At 39.4% G+C, this 17,768-nt stretch overlaps 1 protein-coding gene across 1 annotated transcript in view; it reads left to right on the top strand.

The window, feature by feature from the left end:
* Positions 1-13,982: 13,982 nt before the first annotated feature.
* Positions 13,983-17,768, top strand: part of LOC102778627 (tyrosine-protein phosphatase non-receptor type 14-like) — a 41,070-nt gene continuing 37,284 nt past the window's right edge. Inside the window, exon 1 of the mRNA XM_006797090.3 lies at positions 13,983-14,354. The gene's annotated coding sequence lies outside the window, so the exon portion shown is untranslated. The remainder of the gene's footprint in view (positions 14,355-17,768) is intronic.

Below are 17,768 nucleotides of genomic sequence, written 5' to 3'. Positions count from 1 at the left end.
ATGTGTTGTGTTACGTGTTATGCATTCATGTCAGACACCACCAGTCTGAACAGACACCAGGCAGGATGGATCCATGTGTTCGTGTTGTTTACACCGATTTGTGACCAAAACTTTCAAATGTTGCAGCAGAAACTGAGACTCGTGACACCAGAAAACATTTTTCCTATTTTCTATTGTTCAGTTTTAGTGAGCATGTGAGAGTTGTAGCCTTAATTCCCGCTGTTAGCTAACAGGAGAGGAGAGGTATGGCCATTCTCCTCTTACCTCTGGCATCATTTTCACCCAAAGAACCACAGCTCGCTGGATATTTTCTCTTTTTTGGCCATTCTCTGTAAACCCTAGCAGCCTGCCCATCACCAAAAACCATGCCACATTCAAAGTCACTTAAATCCCCTTTTATGCAGATTCTTAGTTTGCTTAGTTTGAACTTCAGTAGCTCGTCTTGATCATCTCTGCATGCATAAATGCAAAGATTTGCTGCCATGTGACTGGTAGATTAGATATATGCATGAACAAACTGCTATATACTGCTACTGCGATATTTTAGCATCTGTTTTGAATTTAATCTTTTTTTTTCACGGAGGATAGTTCATTCTCTCCCTGCCCCTCACTTTCTGAAAATCATCCAAAGAGCTTCGTGTCATGTCAGGAATTCCTGGCTTTCTCTGTTGTTACATGTTAAATAGGGCTGAAGTGACTGTGTAGAAAAGTCATTCAGAGTCAGCGCTTCTTGGTCTGCTTTGTTTTTCTCATATTGCCAGTACAGCTTTGAAGCTTCTAATGATGCAGTTGATCCGGTGGAGTTTTCCAACTCTGGAGAAGCAAAACACCCCCAGACATGAATCTTCCCACCTCGGTGCTTCACTGTGGGTTTGATACACTGTGGTGTCATTATTTCTCCTGCTCATCTCCTTTACATACTATTTTCTGATACTCCCACTAATCTCCTAATGGATTGATCAGCAAATAGCTAAATTTTCCATCCTTTACTGTGAAATACGAGGACACGCCGACACTGAAACTGCAGTCTTCTTGTGAAAGAACCTCTGCTGATTGCAGTCTTGCTTTCTTTATTTAGAAAATTTTGTAGCTTCAGTCTCTAGGAGCACAGTGTATTGATCTTCCCTTTGGGTCCGCCTGGACGTGCTTTGACCACAGCTTATCCCGTTTTCACAAAGTGTTTTAGCGAGCCATGCACTGCCACACTTGCAAAATAGAAAATTTGATCAGTAACAAATAGAAAAACAAAGAAATTATTACAGTAATCATATTAAGGCTGAATTGTGAATTAAGCATAAAATTAAAAATGCTGATTATTTAACCACTTATACAAGAATCAATCTTTAAAATATCTTAGCCCCCCTCAGATAAACCTTTAAATACTCTAATATTGCATTAATACACCTAAATGTAAAATCAATATCTCTACTTTATATACAGCATTTTCACACAAAATATTACCTCTGTTTTTAGGTAATGATGCTTAGTTTCCATGAATATCACCGATACACACCAAAGGCTGAAAGGCTACTAGTTACTTAGATGAATGTGTTTCCTGGCAGCCTTTAGTTACATCACAAATCTCAGTCATCACTGTCGGCAGGAAGAGAAAAAAATAAAACCTTCCAGATCCCAACTCTCCTGAACCGCCTGAGGCTCGGATAATCACCAGTGATAAGGAAGTATAACTCTTTGGTTATATTTAGGGGTATGATGTTTATAGCTTGAAGGCGAGACAGGAAGTGGCATTCTGAAGTGGGAGCTATTCTCTCCTCTCTCCGCAGTTTTAACCTGCTTAACCTCCATGTGGCCCTGCTCTGCAGGTGGTGTTTGTTCTGGACAGCGCCTGCTTGTGAATTTGAGTCATTACTGGATGCGAATGCTAAAACAGAAAGGACATGCTTGCTAAGCCTCCTCTTCAGTGGAGAAATAAAGGTTATAACAAACAGAGATGATGCATTCCTACAGCACTTAGGAGTGTAATTCAGCTCCCTGCTGATGTTGATTGCTTCCACTATTTAATAACACTGCAACCCCAAGGCAGGTCTGTGCAGGATGTGAATCACCACCAAATAATAACTCTGTCTAAACACCTACCATTTAAGTATTATCATCTCATTAATCCGTTTTAGGTTTTAGAAGTGTTACAGATGGTGGTGGAGAAGAAACATGACTTGTTCCTTCATTAAACTGTACAGCTTCGCAGTGAATGAGTGTTCATAACCAGCATATATGAGTGATGTCATGCACATTATTTAAAGTGTCCACACACTAATTCAGTATATGTGTAGTATTTCAGCTATTTTTAGGAATGTACTCTAGTCAGTCTCCCACTCATGATATTGCATCAGCAGCATCTGTCTCCTCCTGTGGCCCCCTGCTTATTGCCGTTGGGTTTCTAATGGCTAGTGGGCATTAGTTACATGGATCTGATTCTTACCATTGAGTTGGTTTCTAAGCACCTGTCCTTTGCAATGTAGGGTCATTTTATTGCAATGAGAATAGTTATTGCTTTAGTGGATTCCTAAATATAATTACAGTCATCGTGAGTACTATAAGGATATTTATAGTTTATTATTTTGACAGAAAACCTGACCCTGTTTGTGAGATACGGTACTGCGTCTTGAGCTACCCATCATTTCTTTGTATTTTTGCAAGGAAAATGGGAGGCTGGTGTGGAAGTTTAGGCTTCATTTATGGATCAAGGCTTTCTGTTTAGACAATTCTAGCCACTTCAGTAATGATGAGGTCCAGATTCTGAGGAGGCTACTCCACAATTTACTTCTTCTTCTGTCTTCAACCTGCAGAGTTTCCTCTGTTATTTTAAGGACATGCTGCACACCATGTCATGGTCCGGTCGAGTGGCTGTGTGTTTCCCCCAGGCTCTGGTCTCTGCCCTTGAGTGGAGCCTCGTCAGCCTTTTCATTGCCTACACCTGCTACTAATCTCCGTGGCTGTATACAGGGACGTAATTTTCAGGGAGGTTAGGGGGGTTATGACCCCCCAATAATCAGACCCAACCAATATAACACCCCCCCCCCCCAATAAAATTATGAATTATCTTGCATAAATAGGATGAGATAAGATCTCTGTCTAAATAAATAAATCTGGGTAAATTCCCAGATGATTAAACATGCAACTATTTTGCTGGTTATACCTGAAATGAGTAAAGAAAATCAACAGCAGTGAATTGAAGATGAGTGAAAAAGCAACCAACGAACCACTGGATATAAACAGAGACTAGCAGGTTTACTATGTTCAGCAAAGACTTCCCAGCCCCACAGAACTTAGTGTGCTGGACATGTTGGAGTGACTCCCTTATGTTTGACTCACACTTGCATCAGCAATGCCCAGTACAGAGAGGCCTCAAAGGAAACAATAATAAGAACAGCACACAGGACCTGATTAGATGAACTCCACAAGGTGGGAATGCCATATTCCTGTCTGTATTATATTTGCTGTCACATCCCAGGCTGATGTCCATGAGCTATAGATGTCTGGATTTGTATTAATGTGTTTAAATGTTTAGGTTTTTTTGATACAAACAAGTATAAAAAGTACTCCTTTTGCTTTTTTTTAGGAGTACATTTTCCATTATAGTACCTATAACAGTTATAATAGAATGATTCATTTCCGGTTATGAAGCCAGTCGGGGGAGGAGGATGTTATGAAGCAGAAGCTAACCGTTCATGGAAAAGGTTGACGTTAACAAGTTTAACACAGCTGACAAAACACACTCAGCCCATGGTAACTTTGAGCTTTCACCTGTATCATATAGTTTTAAATGAGTGGATTGTCAAATGTTATGGCAAAATGGATTAACACACAGGGAACATAAACTTCTGCACACAAGGACACTTTATTGCTTAAAGACTTTGTGTTTCTTCTGTTTGGCTGGTTTTCTGAGTTAACAGTAATTCCTGTGCTACTGCGCCGTAACCTAATCCCACAGGAGTCCTGGCAATTAGGTAATAATGTTTCCTCGTGCCCTCTCTCCTGCATAACAGTAGGTCCGTCCCTGGAGGTTTTCTCCAGTTATTTAAATCCTCATTGACTGTCTGCAAACCTCTAACCCAGATATTGATTGTTGGCCAGCATCACTTTGAATGTGTCAGCTGTTTGAATGCATTTTAAATCAAAGCCAACGTTTGCTCTTGCAGACTTCAACTGACATTTTCAAAAAAAAGGTTCACGGGGTCTCTGATGAGAAAGCTCTTCCACTGATGTTTTCCATCCTACAAAGAATCACTGATCTGCAGTGAGTCTGTGTTACGTACAGGGATACAGAAATCCAATACAAAGGGTGCTTGAATGCCCGATTTATAAATTGAAGGGTAAGGGGATAAAACACCTTACCTGTCTCCTTATAAGGTGTCATGTGAGTCATTATTGCATTCTTATATCTTAACTAGAGATATGTTTCTTATGGGTTTTGTTTTTTTTTTTCATGTTGAGAAGGTATCTCTAAAAACCAAAGAATATATTTTGAGTTTTGTGACAATGCTTAATTGTTAGGGATTCTAGAGGATCATCCTACAAAGTACTTATTTCCTTCAAAGTAGTCTTTAGTTTCTTTACAGCAGGACTCCTTATATATTCAATTCAGTTCAATTCAGCTGTATTTATATAGTGCTAAATCACAATAAGTTGCCTCAAGGCCCTTTATTGTAAGGTAAATACCCTACAATTATACAGAAAACAGCCAAAACCCCAGATGACCCTCTATGAGCAACTGCTTCGGTGACAGTGGGAAGGAAAAAATTCCTTTAAACAGGAAGAAACTTCAGGGAGGGGCAGCCATCTGCTGCGACCAGTTGGGGGTCAAAAAACCAAACATAAAGGTTTTCATAGGACTGTGCAGTCCTGTGAAATATGAAGTACACGCTTATTGCTTCCATAGGAGCCAAGTCGTGCTAATCAAATGCACTTGATTAACTGATCCTCAGCAAGTGTGAGCACCTTTATAAAAAAACAACTTTGCTGGTCTGAAGCATTCAGGTCTACATTAACACAATGCAACTATCCAAGAGGGGTCATCCCAGCAAATTTCCAACAAGGTCGGAGCATGCAATGCTCTGAGAAACTGGAAAAACAAACCAAGAGTTAGATGTTTAGACTCTTATTTAGTGTGTTAAATGTTAAAGCTCATGACAGTACAAATAGAAAAATACTGAACAAGTATGGTTTACTTTGAAGGGTTGCCACAGAGAAAGCTTCTCCCCAAAAAATAACATGGCAGGATGGTTTAGGTTTGAAGAGATGAATCTGAACCAATGACAAAACATCTGGAAAAATGTCTTTCAGACACATGAGATGTTTGGCCATAATGCACAGCACCACGTTAGGTGAAAATCAAACACAGCTTATCAGTACAAACTGTGAAGCACGGTGGTGGAGGGGTGACTCACCACCTTGTGGACACCTTGGGCACTAAAGTAAGGTTAAGACAATGAGCACAGCCGTAAATCTACACCAGAATGGCTGAAAAAGAAAAGAATCAAGGTGTTACAATGATCCAGCCTGAATGAAATACTGTGGTGGGACCTTAAAATAGCTGTGCATAAACAAATGCTCACAATCCTGAAAGGCAATATGATTAAGAGGAGTGGGCCAAATTCCTCCACAATGACGTGAGAGACTGATAAAACCAGCCAGAAAGCAATTACGTCAAGTTATTTTAAATTATTGCTTTTAAAGGTTGTGCAAGGGGCCTATGGGAGTCCTGAAACCTTCCTTTTTTATATAGGACTACATTATTTCTGATACCACATTAGGGATTTTCACACAGCGAGAGCAAAGCTTCTCACAGGTTTTCAGTCAGTGACATTAAAAACAAACCAACAAACAAAAAAATTATTTGATATTTTGTGTTTGATTTTGTTTAACGTGTCCTTTCTTTTGTCCTCACAGGTTCCCGTGTAGGAAGCAGAAAGCATGTGGTCACTCTCAGTTTGATTGTGGACGGTGAAAGAAAAACGAAAGCCATATCTACACAAAGGATGTGACCATATTTTTACACCTTGGAGTTATTTGCAGGGTGTGATTTATATAATAAGTGAATCATAAAAAAAATGTCATGCCACCTTTTTATTAGTCAGCTAGGCGTCTTGTTCCTTTCCAAGCATCTCAGCTCAGTCATAGTGACTTATTTATTTCCTCACCAAGCAGCAGAGTAGGCTATTACATCAAATATTAAGGCTACCTATTCTAGAGCCGAATAGATTGACTGTGCCTGTAAACCTTTACGAACTAATTATAGACTTTAGGTGAAATATTTGCCACTTTTCTGACTGTCCAGAGCAATTCATGAAAGCCGAATGTCAGGCTGCGCAGCTGTGCGTCATGACCAGGCAGGTGTCACTTCAAGGTATAAAAAAGATTAAGGAGGGATGTCCCATATGGAAAATGCGACTCGCTTTCATTCCTTCCTTGCGTCACGGGGGAAGGAAGCTGAGGTTAGAGAAAACAGAATCAAGTAAAGGAAAGTGAGAAGCCCTGTTTACATGCAGCAAAAGGTTAGAAAGGTCCGATTTTTCAAAAGCTACATTTTCTATAACTACTGTGGAGATGTTTTTAAAGTTGTTCCCTTTCAAGGTGGGTCTTTTCTGGGTGGGAAACGCACATCTCTGAAAAAGCAAGACAGAGCGATAGAACGTGCGTTTTTAAAAGTATTCATTTATGTGGCCATGGCCTCAGCAAGTAAATAAAATATACCTCTTGTCATGGATCAGGGCTTTAAAGGCCATACTGGCTAATACTTAAACTACTTAAGCTACAGGTTAAAGAAAGTTTAACAAAACGCCTACAAGGTTCTTTATCCCAGGATGAACTTTTTTCACACCATCAAATCCCATAACATAAGCTTCAGAGAAAAACTGCTCTGGCTTTAAGCCAGGCATGAGCTTGCCTCAGGCAAAGCGATGGACCCTGGTTCATCACACAGCAGGCGAGCACAGCTCGAGAGTGGTGTAGACGTGTGCATTAGAATTTATCTTATAAAGATATAAACATGCTGTCTGCGAGTCCCAGACCTTTAGAGAGTTTTCTTTTTATTATAGCTTAGTTGACACATTTATTACTCAGATGATTATTATGATTTGACTCATAAATGACTGCTATACTTTTCTGGCATTCGCTAATCCTTTGTCATGTCTCCAGCTGTTCAGCAAATTCTTTTCACATTTGTTTTTGTGAGGGGGCTTCTTTTTTTCTGCCGCGAATTCTTTGTTCTCAAACTGTGAGTAATATGTATTTTCATTTGAAGAATTGTATATCTCATAAAAACAGCAGATGCATAAAGTTAGGATATTTGGATTGGGTTGATGAGTGGATGTTTATGTATACTCATCAAGGAAATAAATTTCATGGTAAATATGGGAATTGTTCTTTTTCCAGGGGTCAGTGGTTGTGCAGCATACATCTTTAATGACTTTTAAAAGCAAGAATTGGGTGCACAAGTTTAAACTCGTTTTGGATTTTCCTGTAACTCACACTCCGTGAAAGTTAACACAAACTTGCAGCAGAGGTAGCACAGTATATAGAATATTTGCCCCATCATCAGAAGGTTGGAAAGTCGGGAGTTCAAATCCATCGAACAGCTACCCTTGAGCAAGTTACTGCCTCTACACACTGCTCACCGGGCACTGGATTGGTAGCTGCCCACTGCTTCGCTGAATGAATGGGTTAAATGCAGAAGACTAAGCCATTTCCTACGGTATTAATAAAGTATGCATTATTATTATTAAACTGTCCGCAGTGAAGCGAGTTTTACATTACCATGAAGGTGAAGATGCCAATCAAAAAGAAGCTCATACTCCAAAATCAACATCTTCATCCTTGACTGAAATATACAGCTGCCAACAGGAACCAGCCTAATGCCTTCTGAAGAAAGGTTTTATGATCAGATGTGACACAAATGGAGTTTTTTGGCCGCAATCAATCCAGAAGCATGTTTGGAGGAGTAGAGGTGAGGCTTTCAAAACTCAGAACACTGTACCAAATGACAAGCATACTGGTGGGTTCTCTCTGGGTACTCCGGCTTCCTCCCACAGTCCAAAGACATGCAGTTAGTGGGGTTGGTGGGGTTCAGTTAATTGGTGATTCTAAATTGCCGATAGGTGTGAATGTGAGTGCGAATGGTTGTCTGTCTCTATGTGTTAGCCCTGGCGACCTATCCAGGGTGTACCCTGCCTCTCTCCAGCTGGGATAGGCTTTGTTTGATGTGCGTAGCAGCAATTTTCTGACCTTTTGCTGCTTCTGCATGAAGTTTCTGACTCCTCCTTTTTAGGAGGAAGCTAGATCAAGATCAAACATGATGAATAACACAAATTAGAGATTAAATTAAACATGGCTCAACATATTCAAGTGAAATATTGGCCTGAGTTCTCCACGGCTCTAATAGAGTGAAAACACACTGATGTCCAGTCCATTTATGGGTTTATCGATCCAACATGGCAAGGGTGCAGTCTTGAAAGGTCACATACGATTGGGTGGGTCTACAGGTGACCCTCAGCAGAATGAAAACTGATGTTTTTCAGCCCCACGTGTTTCCTTTTACGATAAGATACATATATTTATAATTTAATTCAATAAAGTAAACTTTCATGTACTGCTGTGGTGTTACTGAAGCCCAGGCTGCTTTGATTGAGACCTGTCTGTATTTTGGGGTCAGGTGTTCCTCATTTTCCTATACCTCACAGCTTCCAAGTCCTTCTGGGAAAAGAAATCAACATTGCGAACAAGCTTGTCTGCTGATGGAAGCATGAAGTCCTGGTAGCTGCGTTGACTTTAGATTTGATAAAACGTGGCTTCCCAAATCATCACAGAGAGTGTGAACACACTGGACTTCTGCTTGTCTCTGCTTTTCCTTCAGACTTTCCTTCCTTTAATTTTTTTTTCTTTTTTTTAATTTAAAAAGAGGTTTTGGACCACACTGTCAAGTCAGCAGTCTTTCTCGTGACTGTGGTTGCAGGTACAGAACTAGACCAAGAGAGGCTGGATTACTGAAATTCTTTCTTTCTTTTTTATATGTATTTAGTTTTTTGTTTTTTTGTTTTTTGCATTTATTTGATTGTACAGTGGAAAGAATACAGGTTAGCTGGAAAAAAAAAAACGTGGGGACCAGGTGCAGGAAATTGCCTCAGAGTAAATTCAAACCCAGGCCTATGCATTATCCTGGTTGCATATTGGCCACCTGCTTGATTCAGTGACGTAAACTAGTCCCAACTAGTACTACTGGGCTTTAAACGGATTGGCACCTTCATACCTCTCCGACCTTTTCTACCTTTATGTTCCATCCTGTGCTCTACAATCTCAGGACTCTGGCCTTCTAAAGGTTCCTAGAACCAGAAAAAAGACAGTTGGAGAGCGTGCTTTTTCTTTTCGTGCCCCATTCTTGTGGAACAACCTCCCTCAAGATATCAGGCAGGCATGCTCTGTGGAGGTTTTTAAAACTAAGTTGAAGACACATTTGTTCACCCTATCTTACATGTCTTAATTCTATGGCTTCTAGTTTTTAAATTCTTACTGTTTTTAACTTGTATTGTGTTTTTACTTGTACTGCTATTTATCGCTTTTATTTATTCATCTTTTTAGTTTCAAATAGCTGTACAGCACTTTGTTTGAAAGCGCTTTATAAATAAAGTTATTATTATTATTATTATTATTACTGAATTCTGATTTTCATGAGCTGTGAGCCATAATTTGAAAAAAAGGCTACAAATGTTTTAGTTTACATGTAATGAATATAGGAAATACACAATCTATATTTTATAGCTTTTCAAATTCAATTATGAACCAAAATATACTTTCACAATAAAACTTTGGTTTCAGACGTTCTCATCTCTTCCATCAAGTTGCATTTTGAGTTTATTTGAAAGAAAAATAAACTGGTAGTAATCAGAATTACACATTTCTTGACTCTTAGCATTACTGCAGAAGTGAAAATCTGATATTCTGAAGTATCTAAACCAGTTTATTACGTGGCGTTCTTTCCACATTATACACGTGGTTCTGATTTTCTTTGATTCTAATCTCGTTCTCTGGCTCAACATTTTTCTGAACTTGAGACAAGATGCTCTCTATTGAACCCAGCAAGGAATTTAATTTTCTGCATTTAATTCACGCCTAGAACCACAGCAGTGGGAAGCCTGTGCAGTGAATTAACATGGCATGTTTTGATGGCAACCAGTGTTTACGGATTTTATTCATAGGTAATACTGAAACAGAAATAATTAACTCAGGTAAGGGCAGCTCAACAGGAATATGACAGGGGATTCTTTCTGCAGGAGAGGGGTACAAGAAGGGATCCTGGTAAGTTAAATGGCAAAAGTTAAATCAAGTTAAATGGGTGGAACAGAATTTTAGAAACGTAACTCCACAATTGCGTTATACATGTACAATGATAATGAAAGATTCCTTTTCCAAACCAAGGATTCCAGCCAGTGTGAAGCACGCAGTCCTTTTTGATGAGATCTTCTAGGAGAGATCTTACTGAATAAACCAGCTTCAGTTAACTAAAGGGCAAACAAGAGAATCAGATTACTGATAGCATATTCTAAACAGGACAAATGAGTTCAGCACAGGGCCTGATTACCCCCATTGGTGACAATGATTTGATGAGGAATGTATGTACCAGCCAGTCCTTAAACGCTGCCTTAAAATCCAACAGAAAATCCAACCCACCACTAACACTGAGACTGAGACAGAAGAAAAAAGGAGCAAACTCTCCAGGGCCAGCTGGGACCATGACACTTCCCCGCTGTAGGGCAACAGCGCTGACCTAAGAGTAGCAGTTGAGGAGCATCAGACATAAATAGAAATAGAAAAAAATCTAGGAAAGACTTGACACGGGACTTGAGAGATACACCTGACCCTTCAGTTGATCTATTTAATGTTCTCTGAAGCCTCATCAGAAATACTACAACAATTCTGCTGAATTCAGGAGTGTTTCAAAGTGTAGCATGGAATGAAGCAGTGATAGTATTTCGCGCTCCCAAGGCATCTCCCGAAGGAAATCTCAGGAAGTAAAAGGCAAGGCCTTTCCCCCAAAATGCCTGAAATAGAAAATAAAGAACATATTGTTTCACTTGGAGCTCTTGAAGCTGCAGCGTCCTTTTTTAAAAGGCCTGTTGGAAACTCTTACACTTGAACTGTTCAGTGCTTCAATAATTTTAGACCTTTTTTTGTTGTTGGAATGCATGGACATGTTTAATATTTCCTTAAACTTCTGAACAATGTTGTTGTTTTCAAGAATCTCTTTTATCAGCTTGTTGATCATCAGAACTCGGCTGAGATCATCGTGCTGAATTTTTCTCACACGATAGAGAAACAGTCCCAGCAGAGCATTTCCAGTTTTTTTCTTTAGTTTGATATTCCAAAGAACTTTGTTAATAATTCCTCATCTACTTTAATAACATTTCAGTGTAAGTCTTAGGGCTTGTGATTTTTTTTAAATGTTTTTTTTCTTGGTTGTATCTATAAAGTTTGAGAAGTTGGCAGTGGGATATTTCATCTGTCGTTCCAAAAGCAAAATGCATCTGCTGCTAATAATTACTCCCCCACGATACCATAGTTTATGATTATTGCTTGGAAGAATAGATGTTCAATATATATAATATATATAAAGCAGGAGAAGGATGGAGGATGGAATTTGGACCTCAAGGCAACAGCTTACCCCTCCTGTTATGTTGGTTTCCAGGAACACCAATTATGCTCCTGGATTAATTTGACCTGGGGCAAATTTACTCATCCAAAAGTGTCAGAAACACTGGCATTGATTATTTTACAATTTTCTTTTATAATTTTGATTTTTTTTTCATTTTCTGTAGTGATACAGATGACATGTGACATCTCTTCTGTTCTGGGTCAATCTGACCCGCAACATAACAGGAGGGTTAAACTGTCAGGTTTCTCAGTAGAAATATTTCCTACATAATTCTTAAATGCAGGGGTTTTGCTACGCTGCACATTCAAAGCTGTCCATCCCACAAAACTGCAGTTGCTGCACGCATAAAGTGGTAGGCTGTTAAATGCCACAGGTGTAACACAATATTTGCACTGAAGCAATAATTCATTTCAGCTTACTGGAAGTTCCAAAGGCTGGGTTTAGGATTAAAGATGATCGGTTTCAATATGTCAATCAAAATCAACACATGTATCAAAATTAGAGTCCGTTTTATTACGACTACTTGTCAGATAAACAAGGACAAGGTCATGTCCTTATTTTCTTAGCTTACCTTTTTCACTTATTTCAAATTCTTTGAATGATTTAACTAGTATTAACCAAGATCCCGGTTCTCTGCTCCTGCTTGCTGTGAATTGAATTTGAGCCACAAGAGGCTGCAATTTGGTCACAAATAAGATGGCTTGTGCCACCTTTGAATTAGTGCAATTTTTTGCCCTACAAATAAGCCCTATTTTAGTTTAGAGTAAATAAAAAAAGCTGAGAATTTCACTTCTTTTATGTGAAAACAATATTTTGAGGTGACTCTACTGCACTTTGATTGCTCTTACTGAGCCTCAGATCTTCCCAAAGAGCTCAGCTGAATGCCTCTTTAATAAAGGTGATGAAAGGGATGTTAATAATGAATCTGCACTTTTTTTTGTTTTGTTTGTTTTTTTTTTAAGTATTTTTGCTGTGGTATAATGAAATATTCCGCAGTGGTGTGCTTGTAGGATGCAAAGACTTATCATCAGCAGTGATATTTATGGAGGTTGCTTTGAAATGGTCACTCGGGCTTGTAACGGCATGAAGCTAGTGGGTGAGGCATATTAAACAAGATATATTCTTGCTTTATAATATCCTCAAAGTCACTTGCAGTTTGTTATGCAGGCAGTCGTTGCTCTATACATTACTGTATAATTGTAAGTCTGTCAGTCTTAGGTCAAAACAGTTGTTTATATTTAATGAAATCTGAATATAGTCGACATGCATTTGAAAAAAAGGCTGTAACTCAAAAGATCTGACATAAATAAGTGAGGGGACTCCTTTGTTCGACATTTAGTCACCTCTGTCCCCCCTGGAAAACCATTAAACGAAGAGGACTTCTCCCAGGAGCCCGGCATTCCTCACATTCCTCAGGTCTGATGTCAGAGTAGAGGGGGGCGGCGCTCAGGAGGGGACGGCGCTGTTGCGTTCAGGTCCTCTTTGAGAGTGCGACCTCTCAGGTGTGTATGTGTGGGTGTATGTGTGGGAGGGGGGGGGGGGGGGGGGTGCAAATGAGCGGAGAAAACGGCACGTCCAGTCTCATAGCCCAGTTGTCTCGTGTGTTTTTTTTTTTCCCAGCCTACTGTATATGACGCAAGATGGCCATTTACTCAAGCAAGAGCAGTAATAATTTAACAATGCGAAGACCCTTCAAAACTTTTAAACTCTATAAATAAAATAATTCATTTTCGATGCTTTGTATTATTGTGTTTATTCAAAATTAGATTTGATTATTTTGTCCTATCTTATTTTAATGTAAGAAAGCCTGCCTCAGATTAGGCTACTGCAGTCTATCCAAGCAATTGTATTCTAAACGTAAAACTGCAATTTTTCACCAACTTACTGAGACTTATTTTAATTAAAGCTTTCACAAAGGTCGTGGGCAATCACTGCAATCCACTAAGACTGTATTAAGTGTCATAATTACAAGCAGGCCTGCCAAATTCCCACCTTACTGCTTCTGAGTACATTTAGATAAATTCAGTGCACGAGTCTTTCCTTCGATTTCTTAATTTGAAAAATGTTACAAATAAATTAATTAAAAGGAGAAATACTCACATATGATTAAAAAAAATAACAAATACTCTCAATAAAAAGAAAAACTTTAATTTGACAATTAATTGATACGTTTTTTCTTTTGGACCCTTGTGAACTTCAGCCTCTTGGGACGCGCAACGTAAAGCTCATTTTTCCGATGCAGTCTTCAGCTTTTGAACGTAGCTGCAGCAAGCGCCTCTCTCCGCCTGTCCTGAACGCCTCCATTGGACTAGAGGGACCACTATAAACATACGAAGAGTCCCAGCGAGAGAAGACCACGTCGCTTTATCCAAGTCGGACAACTTTTTGTGACTGTTTGTGTTCCCTAGAAAAAAAAAGGCAACAAAACTGCGAGAAGAAGGAGGCTCAGGATTTGGTCTGCCTCTGCGACTTTTGTGGTTGTTGTAAAGGTTGAGCTCATTTTGATGTGAGAAGACGCAGATTTTTCTTGTTCACGCCGGATTTTTATACTTTTTTTAAAATATATTTTTTAAAGTTAGTTAAATAACTTAAGGTGGATTATCTGTTTGCCGTCAGTTCCAAACCTCGACAAGCAAAGAAGAGTTTATTCAGCTGGGAGAAGAAATCGGCATGTAGCGCAGGATCAGGGGTGAGTTCTCTTGCATGGGGGGGAAAAAAGCGAAAATCTACCTCAGTCAAAAAGAGTTCAGTTTTGCTGTTCATGGTTTCCTGCAGATCTGGAAGTAGATCCAAACTCTTGTAAAGTCCACAGTAGGAGTGCTTAGATTTAGGCCAAATGCCTTGGCCACGTAGGGCAAAAAGGAGATCCAAACTATTTTAATGCCCCCCTTTCTCCTGCACATAAACATGCATCACCATCACAGACAGAGCCTCTAAATCCCCCTCTACATCTAATAAGATGGGAGTCTGTGCGATTCCAGAGAAAACTGGGAAGTTAGAGAACCTGTGTGTGGCTGGAAAACCGCTGAAAGATTCCCCGGAGTTAATAAAGTAATCATGAAATCACACGACTGAACAGGGCTTTGGAGACCTGAGAGCCGTCTGTAAGACCCAGTTTGGGTTTGGGCAGTGAGCTCATGCCATATGGAGTGCGCACCACCTGGAATATCTAGCCCTTCCTCATTTATTTCTAATTTTTGCATGTGTACATTACATTTCCATAATCGCTGAGAGAGAGTGCGTCTGTAAATTCACCTCGTTTAATTGTATTAAACAAGCTTGGTGGCTGAATGGTGTGTTTGAGTATGAGCAGCCTTCCTCTATAAGATGATGATGGACTGATGTCCTCACACCCTGGCTGCAAACTGTGTGTACATGTTTGTGTAAAAAAGAAAAATGTGTTTGAACATGCACCTTGGACAACTAGCATTACTGTAAAAGGGGAGTAAAGGCAACACAGCATAGCTGCTGGAGGCGTAGGGTGTACACACGTACACACACACACACACACACACACACACACACACACACACACACACACATCTGGCTGTCTTTATAAGCTCAAAGGCATGCTGCGTAAATTACATGGTGCCCGAGCAAGTGGCTTGGGTGTACACAGCAGTTTTTAAAACACTGGTGGAGATTTTTAAAGGACTCAAAGGCAGAGTAGAAACCTCCATCCATGCTTCTCTTTTGTGCAGTAGAGAGTCACAAATCTAATTTGTCTTTCAGTGCCATTTTTGGTACTCTATTTCCTGCTTTTTATTCAAGGAAAGTTGCTGAAATGTTAATTCCCAAAAGGGGTGTTTTGTTGAAGGTCAGCCCGGTAAGATCATAATAGGTGTTTACTGCTTAATGTGAGCCTGCGTCTAAAAGGAAAAGTGGCTATTGTTTGTGTAGCCAATGGTCATTTGAGTCTAGAGGCCATTTGATTACGGTGTGGTGCAAACATACCTGTAATTTTGGTCAAGTGCTCACACTGCACCACAGGAAGAGAGGGGGAAAACAGGCAGCAGCAGCAGTTATTGTAGTTATTGTTATAACATTTTAACCAAAGTGGAAGAAATGCATAGAATTCCTTCGTAGTCAGCTTGTGGTTCACTTGTTATTTTACACCATAGCTGCACTGCAGTAGAAAATGGAAGGGGTGAAGAAGGCTATGGCCTCTTTTTTGTGATTAAAGTGATTACATGTCCAAGGCATTGACTTAAATACAGATGAAACTAATCTGCAATGACAATAGTTGTTAATCTGCTGATAGCTTCTTTGGCCATACCCAGTATAAAACACTCACATGTGCAACCAAAAGTCTCACATCTAATAGTAATGACACTGTAGTGTATTTTACATAAATCAAGTGTTTCAGTGTGTAAATAATAGTCCCCTATATCACCTTACATGCTAATACTCTATCTTTAAATATACTTTTTGTGTTGGAAAAATTGATGTTTAGCAGTTATTTTGTGTTCTTGCAATGCTTTTAACTTTTTTTTTTTTTTTTTAACTCTAAGGTATATACAAAGACTGTATTTAAATGATGGATGTAAGCACCTCTATGCCACCCTTCACTCTGTGAAGTCCTGTTTTGAAGCCTCAATGCTAGTCATTTGCCTTTGACTATGTTGCCGTTTTGGTGTGAGAAGTGACCGTATCTGGATGATTAGGTGAAGCTCTGACTTTTTAGATGGGTTGTTATGGTTCTTTTAAGCCCACACAGAAAATTATGTTGCATTGTTTCACTTCAGCTGGTCGTGCACCTCTCGATTTCTGTAAACTGGGTTGAAGACACAAGCGTACAATCGTGTCAGCTTTTAACACCATTTTAATGACGTATCACTACAGTAGCTCCAACATACAGATATACATTGGGAGGTGTTGGAGCAGTTTGGAAAAACAAGACTTTTTGGGGAAAAAAGCTAAAGAAGACAAGACGTTTCTAATCCTGAATTTACAATAGCTAATGGATTCTGCACACTGCAGGTGTGAGGGGAGTTTATACCACAAATGACCCACACTAAATCCTGCCTCATCTTGTTTTCTTCTATTCCTGGGAATGTCAAGTAAACCTGTTCCTAAGAGGCCCAGAAGCCTCATACCCCTCAAGTAGGTCAGCAATATATTTATGCTTTATAAACCATTAGCAGAATTCTAAAATCAATCCTTTTACACACAGGAGGCCAATGCAACGAGTTCAAAATTGATGTAATACGATCCATTTTCAGCATTTTGAAAAAGCTGCAGCTGATTAATTGATGTTTTACTAAGACCAGTAAAAACTCCATTACAGTAATCTAGCCTACTGAAAACAAATGCATGAATAAGCTTTTCAGTTTCTTTCTTTGCCACAAGACCCTTGGTGAATTAGTGAAGTGTGAATCTATTCCCACAAGGTGCCAGCAGCAACAGCAGCATTAAAGCAGAGATGCAATATAACATCGAGTGACACAGCATAAGTCAAATGTAAGCACAAAAAGGTAATGTTTTCCTGCAAATTATAAGTAAAAGTAGTACGTGACTGGTTAACACTTCACTTTAACAAGAATTAAAGTAACTTAACCGTGCACCTTTTCAGGATTTTGCACAATACTGTCATTGTCAACATTTGTTTACATTTGGGTTGCACATCACTGGCTGCTGGCATCTCCTCCTTTGTAGCCTGCTTGTATTAGATGTCATGTTTTTTGCCTCATGTGGGGGAGCAAGTTTGTTGTCTTCATCTTTAGCGGGAGCAGCTTTTTTTTCACATAGCTTGTAAAGAGCTTTGTTTGAAATTTGTGAAGTAGCTCCTTTTAAGGTACCTGGGCTTGGATCACATAAAAACGTATACAGTCTTTATCGCGAATGATATGATCATTAAAATGATCATGCCTCTAACTTTGAGCCTCAAAAAAGTGAGAGGCATGATCTTGTAGTGAAGGATGAGATGTGCAATAGAGACCGAAACAGTTTCTTCTACGAGGCTGTAAACATGTTTATTTCTGCTGTAAAGTTGGACATTATAACATGTGAGCCTATGGGGATTTGCAGGCTTTTAAAGAATGCCTCAAGTGGCCACTTGAGGAACTGCACTTTTTAAAACCTCCCGTGGTGGTACTACCAAGCT

This window comes from Neolamprologus brichardi, chromosome 15, assembly GCF_056152115.1.
Source record: "Neolamprologus brichardi isolate AB-2024 chromosome 15, ASM5615211v1, whole genome shotgun sequence".
Taxonomy (NCBI): domain Eukaryota; kingdom Metazoa; phylum Chordata; class Actinopteri; order Cichliformes; family Cichlidae; genus Neolamprologus; species Neolamprologus brichardi.
This window is presented reverse-complemented; position numbering and strand designations above follow the sequence as displayed.